Below are 17028 nucleotides of genomic sequence, written 5' to 3' on the forward strand. Positions count from 1 at the left end.
CCGAGTTGAAGTCCACAAGTCTTCAAATTGCCAAGGTTGGAGACCCCTGGACTAGAAGACCTCCAAGGCCCCCCTTCCAATTCTATTATTCCGCATTCTATTCTGATTCTTAACAATTCCCTCATATATAAGCTTCTTCTTCTGCTTTTTATTCTTTCATTTTCTTCATTCGTTTTCATGCCCAAAGCACAGCAAGATGTCAGATCTGCAATGCTAACATAACTGTCATGGAGCTGCATAATTTATTCTAGCCCCTTGATTTTAGAATCTATATTTTATCTTATTTTGGGCTTAGGGAATATGGGGAAGAATGTAGCTTTGTCTGATTTTAGCCCTGGCTACGGTGAGAAGAAATATTTCTGATTTCTCCAACAAAACAACCACACATATACATAAAGCATGCACAGATGCCACCTCTGCTTTCAATCAAAGCCAAATATTTAAAGAGATTTCTTAAGTGGATTGTTTGGTTTAGAACCATTACAGAACCACCAAGGACTAATCTGAAGTTCTAGCTGACCAAATCCTTTTCAAGCAAGATTCTCCTTTCTTTTTTCCTGGAAGATAAGTACATTCATTGAAAAAAGAAAACTGCTTCTCAGACACATTCCTTCCTTTCTCAGAAAGCTCCCCTGGGCGTTTTCCCTCTCACTTAAAGATTAACCATCTGGACCTCCCATATCTGTTTATCTGTCTCTATTCAAGAACATGCAGTTTTCCTCCTCCTCCTTCATTATAGCTTATTAATAACTTCAGAATCAAATGAAGCTTCATCCAGGGTACTAAAAGGACTGGCATACACTGAATATGAAATCTCATTTGTAATAATCTCTATTTTCCTTTAAAAAAAAATCATAAAAGTTTTTAGTCCTCAGATCAACAGAACAGTTTTTACCTGACTGCGATTTCTAGTTGAAATCCAAAGAGCCATATTTATTTGTTCGTTTATGTCACCCTTTTCATGCCAACCAGAGGTGAAATGCTTCCCGTTCAGACCAGTCCGCCCGATCCAGTAGCTATGGCAGTGGGTGGTTCGGAGAAATGCTATCAAAAATCCCTGCCCCCCTCCCATTCCCAGCTGAGCCACGCGATCATCAGAGGTTTTTTTAAAAATGTTTAAAAACATTTTTTTCTTCAGCCGAAAAAATGCTTTTAAAAGTAAAAAAAAAAAGCCTCTGATGATCGCATGGCTCAACTGGGATTGTCAGAGCTTTTTAAAAGCATTCAGCCGAAGAGGTTGTAGAAAAAATGCTTTCAAAAATAAAAAAAAAAGTTGGCCATGCCCACTCAGTCACATTACGCCCCCCAACCTCCCCAAGCCACACTCACAGAACCGGTAGTAACAAATTTTACATTACACCACTGGCGTTAAAAACATTGTATAAAAAGTTACTAGTCCTCAGATTAACAGAATGGGTGTTACCCTAAATATAATTTATGGCTAAAATCCAAAGAGGGCTTTTTACATTTTGTTTTGTTTTATTTTATTTTTATTTTATTTACTTTATTTATTTTATTTTATTTTACTCTTTCCATGTGAATCTGGATGGCTTACACAATATAAAAACAAAACATAAAAAGTTGCTAGTCCACAGATTATTAGAACAGAAAGAGTTAATTTCTAAGCATAATTTCAGGCTAAACTCCAAAGAGGCTTGCTTGCTTGCTTATCTATTTATTTAATTTATATACTACTCATCTCACTATCAAGCGTTGCTGGGCATTTATCCAGCAGGTTCTGATCAGTTCTGGAGAACCGGTAGTGGAAATTTTGAGTACCGTATATACTCGAGTATAAGCCGAGTTTTTCAGCACATTTTTTGTGCTGAAAACGTCCTCGCTTATACTCAAGTTTTTTTTTTAAGCCCTCGGCTTATACTCAAGTTTTTTTTTTTTAAGCCCTCGGCTTATACTCAAGTTTTTTTTTTAAGCCCTCGGCTTATACTCGAGTTTTTTCTTTTTCACATTTTGCGGACTGAAGCCCTGCGGTGCAGTGAGAGGGCGGGGCGGGGAGCCGCCAGCCTTCTCAGCTGAGGGAGGAGGTTTCCCAACCGGTGGGTGCCTCATTCCACCCTTGAGTGGGTGTCTATAAAGTCCAGATCTAAACTAAGAATGCCTGCTTGCAATTAGCTTTCCCATTTTTAAGCAAATTCACATCTGTCCCAGTCTGCATGCATCTTGACAAAATACACTAGATTTTGCTTTGTGTGCAACATCCTTGAAAACTTCTGCATGAAGCAACATAATAGCTGCTTCTAATAAGGCAGTGAAGGCCCTGACTGCTTCCTTGAGTGGGTCCCCTTCACCATGTGAGCCATAGAGAGACCCTTTTGTGAGTGCCTTCTGCAGGCGGAATCCTTTTTTTTTTTTTTTGGGAGCTTCCCATGTGTACCCAAGAGGTTGTGAAAGAGATAGAAAACAGAGGTCAATGAGGCAAGCAGCATAGGTGAGAGGAACGGGGTTAGAATAGAATAGAATGGAATGGAACGGAACGGAATGGAACGGAACGGAATAGAATAGAAAAGAATTCTTTATTGGCCAAGTGTGATTGGACACACAAGGAATTTGTCTTGATGCATATCCTCTCAGTGTACATAAAATAAAAGATACCTTCATCAAGGTACAACACTTACAACACTTAATGATAGTCATAGGCTACAAATAAGCAATTAGGAAACAATATCAATATAAATCGTAAGGATACAAGCAACAAAGTTACAATCATACAGGCATAAGTAGAAGGAGATGGGTGATGGGAACAATGAGAAGATTAATAGTAGTGCAGACTTAGTAAATAGTTTTGACAGTGTTGAGGGAATTATTTGTTTAGCAGAGTGATGACGTTCGGGAAAAAGCTGTTCTTGTGTCTAGTTATCTTGGTATGCAGTGCTCTATAGCGTCGTTTTGAGGATAGGAGTTGAAACAGTTTATGTCCAGGATGTGAAGGGTCTATAAATATTTTCACAGCCCCCTTCTAGATTCGTGTAGTATACAGGTCCTCAATGGAAGGCAGATTGGTAGCCATTGTTTTTTCTGCAGTTCTAATTATCCTCTGAAGTCTGTGTCTGTCTTGTTGGGTTGCAGAACGTTCACAGCACAAAATGCTTTCCTGAACAAAGCTGTGGCTGTCTTGTGCCAGCCCGATAACGGTGAGGATGCTTCGGCCACCCATGTTCCTCAGCATCAGGAAAACATGGGACAGAGAGTTCACTGACTCTATAAGACGCCGTGTTTCTGTGATTTGGAACTAGAGGAAAGTTTAGGTGAGGATAGATGTGTCCCTAGAAACGGGAACCAGTCCTATCATTAATTAGATAGATAATTAGAACTGCAGAAAAAAACAACAATGGCTACCAGCCTGCCTTCCATGGAGGACCTGTATACTGCACGGGTCAAAAAGAGGGCTGTGAAAATATATACAGAACGCTCACATCCTGGACATGATGCGGCTCAGCTGGCCATGAGGGGAGTGCGGGAGGGATTTTTCCTACTGGTTCTCTGAACCACCCACCTCCATCGCTACCAGATCGGGCGATCCGGTCCAAAACCGGGAGCATTTCACCCCCTAGTGTAGGTAATGTTTCTTGTGTTTCTATGCTGGATGCACATTGTTTGAGGGTCCCTGCAGTTAAGAGGAGACATTTATTGTGCAAAGCTACATCTATATTCTTCTGCTTTGCCCTGCGGTATTCCAGACTTCGTCCTTTATTTTTTTTTCTCCCACTCCTCTTCACTTCAGGAAAGTAGTTGTGAGATGCTAAGACAATGGATCAATGTATGCCCTGTAGCTCTGCAAAAGAAGACCGCGTAATCCTGCTTACTTTCCATCTTTATCAGGTCATCATCTCTTAGATTCATAGCATTGATGGTCAAAAGGGACCTTACTCCATGCAGAGTCTGTAGGGTAGGAAGAAATTAATCCCGCCACCTGATGCTTACATATCTTAAGCGGCGTGCCTTGCAGTACGCTATTCGTCTATAAATATAATGGCGTGATATGAGGGATTTTTTCTCTCTAAGAGTTGACTCAACTCTTTAATTTTCATTTTCTGCACTTTCCACTTGGTCTGTACAGGCATTGATTTTCAAATACCACTGCTATAATCTTTGCTACTTGGTATCAGGGCCGCTGATTATTTTGGATTAAGGGATGATTTGAGGGCCAGGTTGATGTCATGGTTAAGCATGATGTCAGAAACTGCGAGATCATGTCTTCTAGCTCCACCTTAGGCACTAAGTCAGCTGGGTGAACTTGAGCCATTCACTCTGTCTCAGCCCTAGGAGAAGACAAATGGCAAGCCACGTCTGAAATCTTATTAAGAAAATGGGACTTATTTAAGAAGTTGTCCTGAGTCAACATGGACTCCAGGACAGACGGAGAGAGAAAGAGAGAGAGAGGGAGGGAGAGAGAGAGAGAGAGACTAACTAACTAAATTGGGGGGAATTTAATATTGGGGAAACTTGATCATCATTTTTTTAATGTGTCATTCTACTTAATGGGAAATGCTATTTTTAGATAGGGATAATTGGTGATATAGAGCAGATCAACCCTGACTGCTCTTTAGAAGCCCAGATTCTGAAGATGAAACTGAAATACTTTGGCCACCTAATGAGAAGGAAGGGCTCACTGGAGAAGAGCCTAATGCTGGGAAAGATTGAGGGCAAAAGAAGAACGGGACGACAGAGAACGAGGTGGCTGGATGGAGTCACTGAAGCAGTCGGTGTGAGCTTAAATGGACTGCAGAGGATGGTAGAGGACAGGAAGGCCTGGAGGAATGTTGTCTATGGGGTTGTGATGGGTCGGACATGACTTCACAACTAACAACAATTGATCACATATCAAATTGTCAGATTTGGGTATTAGGCAAGGTGAGACAGAAGGGCTTATTTTAGACATGTCACATCTCTGAAAGTATGCACAATATTTTGAGTTCTGAACATTCCAAGTTTGCTTTCCAATTGGGTCCTTTGGAGGGTACTAGAAATGGTCTGATCTTTAAGTGTGTCAGTCCTGCCTCAGAGCAAAGGCCAAAATGGTTCAGTTTGAGGGAAGGTCACTTCTGATCCACCCAGGATAACTCATTCCAAGATTGGATTATTTCAGTCTCAATGTACTCTGTTTTTCAGACCCCTGTCCTTGTACATATATATCAAAAGTGACAGACACAATGAATCAGGATCATATGTTAAGTTGCAATTAAGAAGATGTATTGCTCAAGCCTCTGCACAAGAATCTAGTCAACTAATGTTCAATGATTAATTGGTGGTAGATAAGGGTCAATGGAATTCAAGAAGGGTTAGACATAGACCACTTGTGGAAACATAATGACTCTAGGCTGATGACTAGCTTAACTCCACTCCCTGGCTCTGCCTGTTCTCCTATAAAATAATCTAAAAATGTGGAACTAAGGAATGTCTCATGACATGGGCAGTTACATACATTAGATAGATAGATGGAGAGAGAGAGAGAGAGAGAGAGAGAGAGAGAGAGAGAGAGAGAGATATGATAGGTAGATAGGTAGAGATAGATGATAAATAGATAGAAGATAGATAGATGATAGATAGGTATAGAGATAGATAGATAGTAGATAGATAGATGATAAATAAATAGATATAGATAGATAGATGGATTGATCGATCGATAGATGATAGATAGATGATATATAGATAGATTGATAGATTGATAGATAGATAGATAGATAGAAATAGATGATAGATAAATGATAGATAGATATAGATGATAGATTGATAGATGATAGATAGAGATAGATAGATGATAGAGATGGATATATTATAGATAGATAGATAGATAGATAGATAGATAGATAGATAGATAGATAGATAGATAGATAGATAGATAGATAGATGAGGAGAGACCAAAGAATTTCCAAGAGTCTGACTGAAGAGTCAGGACTGAATGGATATCGATATCATCATCATCATCATCATCATCAGTGGTGGGTTTCAATTTTTTTTACTACCGGTTCTGTGGGTGTGGCTTGGTTGGTATGGCATAGTGGGCATGGCAGGGGAAGGATACTGTAAAATCTCCATTCTCACCCCACTCCAGGGAAAGGTTACTGCAAAACACCATTTCCTCCCGATCAGCTGGAACTCAGGAGGCAGAGAATAGATGGGGGCGGGTCGAGTCAGAATTTTTACTACCGGTTCTCCGAACTACTCAAAATTTCCATTTCCAGTTCCTCCATAACTGGTCAGAATCTGCTGAAACCCACCTCTGATCATCATCATCCTTATGTCATGACAACTTCTTCTGAATAAATAATATTTTATAAAGGGAAAATAGATTGTCTTGGATGGTTTCTTTCTCTTTCTTTCTTTCTTTCTTTCTTTCTTTCTTTCTTTCTTTCTTTCTTTCTTTCTTTCTTTCTTTCTTTCTTTCTTTCTTTCGTATTTATTTATTTTATCCTGCCTTTATTATATTTACAAGTAACTCCAGGTTCTGAACATCTCCAACACACACACATCTTTCTCCTCCTATGTTCCCCACAACAACAACCCTGTGAGGTGGGTTAGACTGAGAGAGAGGGACTTGCTCAAAGTCACCCAGCTGTGCCTTTTGTGGCTAACACTGAACTGGAACTCACGTCTCCTAGCTTTCTAACTTGGTGCCTTAACCACTAAGACCGGACCAAACTGGCTCTTATCCTGTTTATGCTTGTTCATCCCCTCCTAAAAGTTTCACAATGTAGTCAAAGAGTTCAAAGTCGGTATTCACAAGAGGAATTCACCAGAAAACCACCAGACAGAACAGTGGCTGCACTTTGGTTCAGGGATAAAGTCCTATGCCAGAATTCCAGTAGGAAAGGTAGAACATTTAGATCTGACAGGTTCGGGCAACAGTCAGGATTTAAGAGTAGCTAGGCAAGTCTCGGAAGGAAGGCAGAGATGGTGCCACAAGCCGTCTCAAAAATTGTTCTAACCCTTGAGTTCCAACAGGTAGACCTTAGACAGTCCTCATATAGCTGCATGGTGCTGACTATAACCAGTTGCAGAATGTGGGCTATCTGGGAGTCTGTCTAGAGCCCTGAATGGTCCATGTCTTTCATAAGAGTGTAAGGTCTTAGGGCTCTTCCAAGTAACCCAGATACCCCACTCCTTTCTGCTTTTTGCATGTTTATTGTTGTTAGTTGCGAAGTCATGTCCAACCCATTGCGACCCCATGGGCAACGTTCCTCCAGGCCTTCCTGTCCTCTACCATCCTCTGCAGTCCATTTAAGCTCACACCGACTGCTTCAGTGACTCCATCCAGCCACCTCATTCTCTGTCCGCCCATTCTTCTTTTGCCCTCCATCTTTCCCAGCATTAGGCTCTTCTCCAGGGAGTCCTTCCTTCTCATTAGGTGGCCAAAGTATTTGAGTTTCATTTGCATGTTTATATTGTAACAAAGATGCTCTCATGGCTTTTTTTTTCTTTTTGAAAGTTTTTTTTTTAATTTTATTTCTCATAAACCTACTTAAATGTACAGTCTCTTATCCATTATTAATCATACATATTATCTTTTAACTCCCATATTGGTTCATTCTTCATCCTACAAACACTTGGGTATACTCGGGATTGCTCTTCTGCCATTCCATCTCCCTTATTTCACAACAACCCTTCCTCTCCTTCTTCTCTCTTTCGCTTCCCTCCCTTCTTCTATCCTCTTCTACTTTCTTCTTTCCTCCTCTCCTTCCCCTTCCTTTCCCCCATTCCTCCCCTCTTCCTTCCTTTCTAACCCTCTCTCCTACTCTTATTTCCCTTCCCTTTCTTCCTCTCCTTTACCCTTTCTTCCAATCCTCTACCACCTGGCTGAGATGACTGAATCTTCAGGTCAGGCTAAGAATCTGGGTGTGAAAAGTCAGGAATTACGGATATATATATATTTTTTGGTTATGATTCCAGGGCTAGAAACTGCCGTGTTATCCCCCCCACACACACACACATTCCATCCTTCCCAAAATCAGCCAGCCTTTTCTAGCTGTGCTTCTCATCCTCTTCCTCAGATGAAGATTGGTCTGAGAAGGCCAAGGGACCACTTTCCTCTTTGAAATGTTGCATCCAACAAGATAATAACCTTCTCTCTCTCAATGGTGGGTGGGAGGCACAGGATGAATTTTAGCAGAAGGGGGATTAGAGTTTGGAAAGAAAGGTGGGGGGGGAGAAAGAAAGAAAGAAAGAAAGAAAGAAAGAAAGAAAGAAAGAAAGAAAGGAAGGAAGGAAGGAAGGAAGGAAGGAAGGAAGGAAGGAAGGAAGGAAGGAAGGAAGGAAGAAAGAAGTCTGAATTGGACGGAGGGAACCCACCAGAAATGGAAAGGACTAAGCCTTGAGAGTGTGTTAGAGACCCAAAATGTCTGGGACAAGGGCTTTGATCTGCTCCTTCCTTATTGCTTCTTCTCCACCGGGGCATCCTGGTTAGCATTTTGCCCAAGTCAAATCTGCCTTGCAAAAAAAAAAAAAAGGCAAACGAGGGGAAAAGAGAGGCAGGCACCCCTCGAAAAAGGAAAGGAGGGGGGAAGCATTGAGGTTACCCCAGCTGTTCCCGGCAGAAGAAGCCCAAGCCGAGCCTCTAGCCTTCTCCCTTTTTCTCTCCCCCTCTTTCCCCCTCCCCCTGTGCCTCCCTCCTCTCCCCCCCACCACCCCCAAGCGCTCTCTCTCTCTCCTTCCACTAGCTCCAAGCCTCATTCAGCCGCGTTGCCAGCGGAGTGGAATAGGCTGGAGAGCGAGCGAACCAGCAGACACTGCGCCTCTACTTGTGAATGGGACTCGTCTGCTCGCCTTTCTCCAGAGGTAATTCGGAGAGAGAGAATCTGGGGGCCGCCAGAATTCCAGGTAACGGCTGCTTTCCCGCCGGCCCTCGGGGACCCCCTAAATTTCTGGGGAAGGGGGGGAGGGTTTGTTTCTTAAATTCTAGGCTCCTTTGAGACGGGTTTGGAAAGGAGGAGGAAGAGGAGAGCGAGAGAGCGCGAAAGACCGGGGATGAAGAGTGGGGGAAGTCGGCTGCTCTGCCCAGCCGACGGGGCAGAAGGATGCTGCGGAAGGAGTTGGACCAGAGCTTTGGGGTTCGCCCCGGCCATCAAGGACGTCGGGAGGAGCAGGGAGAGAAGCGGGATGGGAGGGGGAAGCTTGGGGGGCTGGAAAGTGCCTTGCAGCCCGACACGTAGCTTAAAGAGGGGGATTCACCAAGCGAGAAGGGCTGGAGAGAAATTAAATAGGCGCAGGGCAGACTTGGAAGCTGAAAGCAAAGCCTTTAAGATCTCTGGGGAGGGGGCGTTGGGGGCTCGCCGTCTCCCCCCCTTCCTCTGTTCGTGTATCTCTCTGTGTGTGTTTGTGTTAAAGTGAGATTTCTTTATTTCGTTCCTTGGCTTTGGCACCCGCGCGACCATAATTGGCCGAACGGGGCTAGCGGAGCTTAAGAGGTTTTTTTTAAGTCAAGACCATCCAAATCGGCGCAACAATCCAGGCGTTGAGAAGGGATGTGCGTGCGTGGCACCGAAGGCATCGCTCTCTTTCTCGCTCTGTCTCTCTCTCTCTCTGTCTCTGTCTCTCTGTCTCTGGGTTGCTCCAATCCCCGCCCTTCCCCATTGGGGACTACAAAGCCCATCTTTTTAAGTTCTCGATCCCGCCGTTTTTTTTTTCTTCCCGGGTGCGCGCGCTCCGTGTGTCTGTGCGAGCGCGAGCGCGCGTGTCTCCTCGCTCCGAATCTCCGGCGGCGCCTTTGCGAAGCCCCCCCCCCACCCCACTCGAGACCGACTGCGCGTTCCGAGGAAGAGCCAGCCCCGTAGGAAAGAAAGTGCTCCCACTCCCGGGTTTTCTTCTTGGGCGGGAGGTTGCAGGAGATTGTTTGTTTGGGAAGGGGGCAGAATCTCAGGAGGAGATGCTTCGGTTCCAAATATGCTCCGCGTAGATGTGTGTGTGTGTGTGTTAAGGAAGACGGGAAAGCGGCCAGACGTTTTCCAAACTGGGATTCGGGAGATTCTCTCCACCCACCCCCCGCTCCATCCGAGAGACTTTTATTCTGGTTTTGCCAACGGCTCCATTCTTGCTCCCAACACCCTCTTTCACTCTATGTGTGTGTGTGTGTGTGTGTTGTGTGTGTGTGGCTTTGGTCGGAAAATCGTTATACCCTTTGGCTGATCTTTTGGAAATCTGAACCAAGGCGAAGGTGGAAAGAAAGCGCTGGCTCAGAAAGCCGTTTGGTGGTCCCCTCTGCATAACGGTCCTTTTCCTGGGAGGGCCCTCGAGAGCCAACACACACACACACACACACACCCCAATCTTGCAATCTGACATCATCAGGAGAACAACTTTTACCTTTTGGAGCGATGCCCATTGATCATCATTGTGCCTTTAAATATTTATTTCGCTGGGCGCTGAACGGAAAGGAGAAGCTAGTTGGCCGGTGGGGTGGGGTGTGGGGAGAATGGATGGAAGAAGAAGAAGAAGATGGGAGGTGTGTGTGGGGGGGGAAGAATTCCCCTTTTTATACTTTTTTGTTTGTTTGTTGGGTTGAAAAGAGAATGCTGCAAGGAAGCAGTAGGGCATTTGCCCATCAAAGACACAAAGGCATGCCTTTTAAGAAAATCGGGTCAGTCTTTTCAAAAAAGCTACCTTTAACTTCCAAATAGGAAAAAGCAAACCGTTTTCTCCACTCTGCTCTGCTTTTACCTTCTCACAAACTTTGTGTTCATTTTTGGAAATAGCACAATGAGCATTTCGTGGGCCGCTGATTAAGGGTTAAGACATTAATTATTATTATTTTATCACTTATGGTCATAAAAGAGATACTTAAGTCACAGAGTTTCTGCAGATGTAGGCAGAGTCATGAAGCTTGAAAGCATTGACTGTCCTTGTTTTGTTTTGTTGTCTCCTCCTCCTCCTCCTCCTCCTCCTCCTCCCCCCTCCTCCTCCTTCTCCTCCTTCTTCTTCTTCTCCCCTTCCAACTCCTCCCCCCCCATTTTATCCCCCTAGCGCTACCATTGCTCTTTGAAAAACATACCATCCTTCTTAGATAATAAATGATGCTCTCCAGTTAATATTTGCCCAAGAGTTCAGCTTTTGTGTGACAATTAAACCTAAAGAGTGTTCTTTATGAGAACTATATACATGCTGCAGTTCTTATTTACTTTTTTTCCTATCTGTGGAAGAAGGGAGTGGGAAAATGTCACGAATGGATGTGGAACTGTTTTGTTACGTGCTGCATTGGGTAGCCCGGCTTCAGCACAATCCAGGGCTAGCGAAAGAGGTAATAAAATAGAGGGGATAATTTGAATGCAGGCAAGACCTGCAGATTGTGACCCTTGTTAGGGCTGCTTCAGCACATTTTAAAATGGCATGTCCCAGCCCCCAGAAAATATTTGTGGGAGTGCAGTTGCAAAGCGGCTGACCTCACTGCGGCCTGAAAGAAGAAGAGGAGAAGACGGGGTCTGCAAATTTAAAAACAAAAACAAGACGCTCCTTGCCGATGCCAACAAAGCTCTCCTTGCCGTTGTTGATTAATGTGCGGTGGTTGCAATTCTGCAGTTATAGAATTTCTATTTAAAACTCCCAATTCCAATAGTGCAACCAGAGGGATGGGATAACGTGGAAACACTATTTATACATTCCTCATTGAGGCCTGACTTTGCAGAAATGCTCAAAGTTTGCACATTTGGCTAAACTCATTAATGCAACGAACTGCTACAATCAGCATCAATCGTCCAGAAAACGATAAGAATTTCATCAAAATTATGACGGGCAATTTCTTCTTGAGGGCAGGGCAAGAACCACTGCAGATAGAGGTGACCTGACAAAATGTATGTTTACCATCAAGTAATTGCGTATGGATCAAAGGAGGGTAAACAGAGAAATTTAACCATACAAAATCCTCTCTTGTTATACTGAAGCCAATGCATACGTGTATTAGTCTGTCCAAGTATAATTAGTACTGTATCTATCCACATATATATATATATGGTCCTTTCCGCTAATTAAAGATTTGTACTTAGATTAAAGTAATACAAAACAGGAGAAGTGAATCAAGAGACAGATTTTCTTTTTTTTATGCATAACTAGCTATCAAGTAGGACGTCTTGCTCTTTTGTCTATTTAGGATCTTCTAGAAAGAACATGGAATGGAAAAATTTGTTTTTGTAGAAATGCAAAGGATTTCTGGAATGTGTGTGCCCGTTATTACTTCTAATAAATTTGAAAAAAAATATCATTTTCTGATACGTAGCTTGTTTTTGGCAGCTCAACAACTTTGGGCCTTCTTAATTGGTCATGGAACTGAGGAAAACAACCAATGGAGTGATTGATTGGTTGATTGATCAATTCTCTATGACAGCTATGTATGTATGTATGTATCCATGAGCTGGTGCTGTTAGTCAACCTATCTATCTCACGGCTTCTATGAACATTTCTTGTGGGGTGTCTATGAAGTTCTAAGTGGGCCTTCAGGATGTGTAATTAGCAGTGATGCTTCTACTTAGTTGATTGATAAGAAGATGCTATATTGAAGTTGGAAAATATTGGTTGGAAAGGAACACGTTGAATATGCCGTATTAATTTATATCGCCAGCACTCTGTAATCTTCTCATTTTTAGTTGACTTTTTAAGTCCCTGTCTCCTGTGCTTGGTTATATGGCATCAGTCAATAAATAGCACAGCCCAAAAGTATTTTGTGTTGGCTTCAAGTTGACAAAGTCATTATTATTGTCTTTTGAGTTGGGAGGCTTTAAGTAAAAGAAAACTTGGAAAGGGCCGCAGTTTTATAATACCAGATGATTGCATCAGCTCTTGTTATTGTACCGTTCTTGTGTTTGTTTTAATAAAGGCTCTCATTTCTTGGTAAAACATTCTTTATGCTTTCATGCCTTTAAGCTGTGTTAGCAAGAAATCTATACTTCGGTTTACCTTCAGTCATAATTTTTTTGTTTTTCTTAAGAGCCTGAGTTTGCGATCGCCAGAGGGCGCTGGCATTCTTTTCTAGCTCAACACTCAGCCTGTCAGCATTTTAGGCCAGTGTGAAAAACTGTTTTGTTACCACTGGTATTGTTTGTCCTCTCCTGGGAGACTGAATACAACCGTGTTGTGGGTCAGACTAATGCTCAGGCAGTTTGTCAGGACTAACATCTTACTCCTCCATCTTTCTAGCATTACTGTTGAATAGAATAGAATAGAACTTTTTATTGGCCAAGTGTGATTGGACACACAAGGAATTTGTCTTGGTGCATACACACTCAATGTACATAAAAGAAAAGATATGTTCATCAAGAATCATAAGGAATAGAATAGAATAGAATAGAATAGAATAGAATAGAATAGAATAGAATTTTTTATTGGCCAAGTGTGATTGGACACACAAGGAATTTGTCTTGGTGCATACACACTCAATGTACATAAAAGAAAAGATATGTTCATCAAGAATCATAAGGAATAGAATAGAATAGAATAGAATAGAATAGAATAGAATAGAATAGAATAGAATAGAATAGAATTTTTTATTGGCCAAGAGTGATTGGACACACAAGGAATTTGTCTTGGTGCATATGCTCTCAGTGTACATAAAAGAAAAGATATGTTCATCAAGAATCATAAGGAATAGAATAGAATAGAATAGAATAGAATAGAATAGAATAGAATAGAATAGAATAGAATAGAATAGAATAGAATAGAATAGAATTTTTTATTGGCCAAGAGTGATTGGACACACAAGGAATTTGTCTTGGTGCATACACTCTCAGTGTACATAAAAGAAAAGATACCTTCATCAAAATACAATGTTTACAACACTTAATGAGAGTCATAGGGTACAGATTTAACACTTAATGATACAACACTTAATGATAGTCATAGGGTACAAATAAGCAATCAGGAAATTGGACTTGCACTGCTCCACCCTCAAGAGTTTTCAATGAACTTTTGATAGCCTGGAGTGGCTGAGGAATGGAGGACAGGTAGCCCTCAACGTACAACACCTTGTTTACTGACCATTTAAAGTTGGAACAGCAGTGGAAAAAAAATATGACTTAACGAACGTTTTTCACCCTTGCGGCCCTTGTAGCATCCCCATGGTCATGTGATCAAAATTCAGATGCTTGGCAACTGGCTCATATTTATTATTATTATTATTATTATTTATTATATTTGTATACCGCCCATCTCCCGAAGGACTCAGGGCGGTTCACAGACAAAAAACAACAGAAAACATATAATAGATAAAAAACAGCTAAAGAATAGACAGTTAAATTCAATTGATGCCCTAAAACTTTTAAATACAAATTTAAAACCTCAATTAGACCCCTTTTTTAAAAATCCCAATTTAAAAACTACGTTCAAGCTAGTCCTGCTCTTCGAAACAGCAACGTCTTCAGCTCGCGGAAGGACCTGAGATCGGGAGTTGGCAAGCCCCAGAGGAGCTCGTTCCAGAGGTGGCCCCCACAGAGAAGGCCCTCCCCCTAGAGGTCGCCAGCCGACATTGTTTAGCTGACGGTATCCGGAGGAGGCCCTCTCTGTGAGAGCGCACTGGTCGGTGAGAGGCTAATGGTGGCAGTAGGCGGTCCCGTAAATATCCCGGCCCTAGGCCATGGAGCGTTTTAAAGGTGATGACAAGTACCTTAAAGTGAACCCGGAAGACCACCGGGAGCCAGTGCAGATTACGCAGGAGGGGTGTTACACGGGAGCCAAAAGGCTATGACGGTTGCAAGGCTATGGGATCCCCTTTTGCGACCTTCTGACCAGCAAAGTCAACGGGGAAGCCAGGTTCACTTAACAACCATGTTACTAAGTTAACAAATGCAGTGATTCACTTAGCAACAAGTGGCAAGAAAGGTCATAAAATGGAGCAAAATTCACATAGCAACTCTCTCGCTCAGGAACAGAAACGTTGTGCTCCGTTGTGGTTGTAAGTCAGGGAACTGACTGACCTTTGGCAAGCTCCAGTTCCAATCTTTCATCAGAAGCATCTGCTCAAGAATAAATGATCCTCAGCCTCCGTGCTGCCTTTGCACGCCGTGCTAAAATAGAGCAAAATGGTAAATTTCTCATTGAGCCCTTTTTCAAATTAAGCTCCCGTCTCTACATGCTGCATAATCCACACGCCATCATGTTCAATCCTGATGTGATTGATTTGTTTGGCTCTTCCGTGTTAAGTGAAGCCAGTCATTGTGATGAGCTTGATTTTTGAGCTTGATTTTTGATGGACATATATCTATATAGTCTTTCTAGGTGGAAGTCCAATAATGGAGAATAAATAAAGCTCAGGTTGAAAGCTTCTTCTCTTGTTGCAAACATTTCACTACCTAGCCTGAAATGTCTACAAGAAGAACAGAAAGTTAAGAGAATATGAAGGTGGGGGGGGGAGATGGTTTGCTATTGCCATTTTTCTGGGCCGTCTTGTTAGAATAGAATAGAATAGAATAGAATAGAATAGAATAGAATAGAATAGAATAGAATAGAATAGAATAGAATAGAATAGAATAGAATTTTATTGGCCAAGTGTGATTGGACACACAAGGAATTTGTCTTGGTGCATACACACTCAATGTTCATAAAAGAAAAGATACATTCATCAAGAATCATAAGGAATAGAATAGAATAGAATAGAATAGAATAGAATAGAATAGAATAGAATAGAATAGAATAGAATAGAATAGAATAGAATTTTATTGGCCAAGTGTGATTGGACACACAAGGAATTTGTCTTGGTGCATATGCTCTCAGTGTACATAAAAGAAAAGATACGATGTTGTAACTTTAATAAGAGTTTCTATCACAGTACCAAAGAATAAACCACAGTTTTAATGATAGCATTACATATTTGACTGAGAACTTTCTTTTGAGAATTTATCATGCCAAGACCCTTGAACGTAGAGACTGTTTTCTTTCTCTTTCTTAATTTTGTGAGAAGCCTTTGGCCATATCTTCAGATGTTGGAAAATAGAAGAATGGAAGATTTAGAAGAATGAGCTATTTCTACTACTAATGGATAAATTTCAGAAATGTTCATCCTCTGAGATGACTTGAATAGTTGTTACCAAATATAATATTCCCCTGGCATTATTTTTTTTTGTTTTAATATGAATTTCTGTAACAAAAGCCTCCAGGGGTTCTGAGGATGTTGATTTATTCATAATAATAATATCTATCAAATGCCTTTCCTGAGACCTTCTTAAATCAAAGACTATCTATCCAGCCAGCCAGCCAGCCAGCCAGCCACCTATCTCTCTCTCTCTCTCTCTCTATCAGTATCTATCTATATCCATCTATCTCCCTATCTCCCTACCTATCTATCTCCCTATCTCCCTATCTATCTATCTATCTATCTATCTATCTATCTATCTATCTGTCTGTCTGTCTGTCTGTCTGTCTGTCTGTATCTATCTATCTATCTATCTATCTATCTATCTATCTATCTATCTATCTATCTATCTATCTATCTATCTATCTATCATCTATCCAGGCATTTGAAAATTTCATTTTCTTTCTTTCTTTAGTTCATTGAAATAGTTGTAGGAATTGCATTAATGATTAGATTATTACTTTTTCCTCTTCTAGTTAATAGCTTTTATGTGGACCATCTGTTTGGGGGATGAATTTGTTTTAAAACTTTGTAAGTTTTAAAACAAACATTTAATCTAATATTTATAGGATGTGTTTCCAGGTCATGGTACTTCTACTACAGAAGAATGATGTATAAACATTTTCTGGTGGTGGTGGTGTTTTTTAATTGAAAAGTTCTATTTATTGGAATCCTAGACTGAACTGCTAGAAGTTCTTATTGGAATACTTCTAGTATTATTTGAAGGGGTTCCTGTGGTTTTTCAATAGTTATGACAATTGAGCCCAAAACATCTGTTGCTACGGGAGGCATTTTATGAAGTGAGTTTTCCCCCGTATTAAGATATTTCTTGCCACAGTTGTTAAGTAAATCAATGCAGTTGTTAAGTTAGTAACACGATTAAGTGAAGTCAGTTTCCCCATTGACTTTGCTTGTCAGACAATCGCAAAAAGGGATCACAGGACTCCAGAACACTGCAACCATCATAA

The 17028-nt window shown here is 41.5% G+C and overlaps 1 protein-coding gene across 2 annotated transcripts in view; it reads left to right on the plus strand.

Moving 5' to 3' along the window:
* Window positions 1-8677: 8677 nt before the first annotated feature.
* CDH11 (cadherin 11) overlaps window positions 8678-17028 on the plus strand; it is a 172050-nt gene continuing 163699 nt past the window's right edge. The window contains exon 1 of one of the 2 annotated variants that reach the window (XM_058155072.1): window positions 8678-8832. The gene's annotated coding sequence lies outside the window, so the exon portion shown is untranslated. The remainder of the gene's footprint in view (window positions 8833-17028) is intronic. The other variant, XM_058155075.1, reaches the window with a different exon arrangement.

The sequence above is a fragment of the Ahaetulla prasina genome, chromosome 12, assembly GCF_028640845.1.
Source record: "Ahaetulla prasina isolate Xishuangbanna chromosome 12, ASM2864084v1, whole genome shotgun sequence".
Taxonomy (NCBI): domain Eukaryota; kingdom Metazoa; phylum Chordata; class Lepidosauria; order Squamata; family Colubridae; genus Ahaetulla; species Ahaetulla prasina.